At 43.3% G+C, this 1391-nt stretch overlaps 1 protein-coding gene across 1 annotated transcript in view; it reads left to right on the top strand.

The window, feature by feature from the left end:
- The window catches only part of colq (collagen-like tail subunit (single strand of homotrimer) of asymmetric acetylcholinesterase), a 21718-nt gene that overhangs the window by 17731 nt on the left and 2596 nt on the right, over window positions 1–1391 (top strand). The gene's annotated exons all lie outside the window — the stretch shown is intronic.

Genomic DNA, 1391 nt, shown 5'->3' on the forward strand with positions numbered 1-1391 from the left:
CTCTTTACACCGCGAGGCTCTGCTCAGCACAGCAGCTCCGTCATCTCATCTGCAGGAGTAGCTTGCGCACGCTTATGGTGCGTTCAAAGACGGCTCAGAAAAAAGCATTACCTTATGTCAATAATGGATAAAACAGCTGTTACGGCTAAGAAAAGTGCGGGGGACAGAGAGCGCAGACGCAGGAAGTGCGGGGACTCAGGGAGACATGTCCACATATATCCCGCATCCGTTATGTCCGTGCCTTCACTGCCCAGGGCCCTTTGGAGACCGTGGGCCCCTGGGCAGTTGCCCAATTGCCCATATGGTTAATCCGGCCATGCCCAGGGCCCTTTGGAGACCGTGGGCCCCTGGGCAGTTGCCCAATTGCCCATATGGTTAATCCGGCCATGATATCTGCCCCTTTTTTCTCATATATGCTAAGAATTACATCATTCCTAATGTAAGTGACTGAAGTATGTTATTCATTCCTTTGTTTAAAAAAATAAATAATTCAAATCATGTAAACAATAAACAGTCTCTTCACTGAAATGACTGCAATAATTATCTCGTGGCWACACATTAACTATTTCGTGGCCATGAGTTATTGTCTCGCGACCACGTATTAATATTTTCTTAACCAATCTCACCGGACAGGCTCTGTACCAGTTTGAAAAGTTTTTATTTATTTTTTTTCAATGAGCACTGGACTGACCTTAAGATTGACAGCTGTCTAAGTTTTCCACTCGTGAATAATCTTTCTCCAGATTGATGAACTCCAAACTGTTTAGCAATGACCTTCAGCACTTTCCAGATTGACACGCAGCAGCAGTTGTTTCTTTAAGATCATTCACTCTAGACTAGCAAATTACCAAAAAGYAGAAGTGGTCAGTTTATCGAACCTATTTGATTAGCAGCTCCTGCCTTCTGTGTTTCCTCTTTAATCCAATGAATCAGCAAGCCTGGAATTAGATTTCTGTTGGTTTAATAGATACTGACGTGGCTGCACGGTGGTGCATTTTGGTAGAGCTGTTGCCTCAAATTCCTTCTGAGGTCCTTTCTGGGTAGAGTTTGCCTGAGTTTTCTCCGTGYACTCCGGTTTCCCCCCACAGACCACAAACATGATTGTTAGGCTACTTGGTCAGTTGAAGTGTKAGTGAGTGAAAGGTTGTTTGTGATGGACCTGTCCAGGGTGTCCCCTGCCCCTTACATAGTGAGTTTTACACAGCTGAAGCTAGAATGTTCAAACCTGGTAAAGATCAGATATATTTTTATTATTTCTTGATACGGAAAACCTTAGAAAGAAAAAAGGACGGATTTTCCTTTTCCAATATCTTCAGTGCTGCTGTATTGCATGACTGTGACCAGTGTTGTATAAAGTACCACAAAGTGATACTTGAGTAAAAGTACAAGTA

Source organism: Austrofundulus limnaeus, unplaced genomic scaffold (assembly GCF_001266775.1).
Source record: "Austrofundulus limnaeus strain Quisiro unplaced genomic scaffold, Austrofundulus_limnaeus-1.0 Scaffold52, whole genome shotgun sequence".
Classification (NCBI taxonomy): Eukaryota; Metazoa; Chordata; class Actinopteri; order Cyprinodontiformes; family Rivulidae; genus Austrofundulus; species Austrofundulus limnaeus.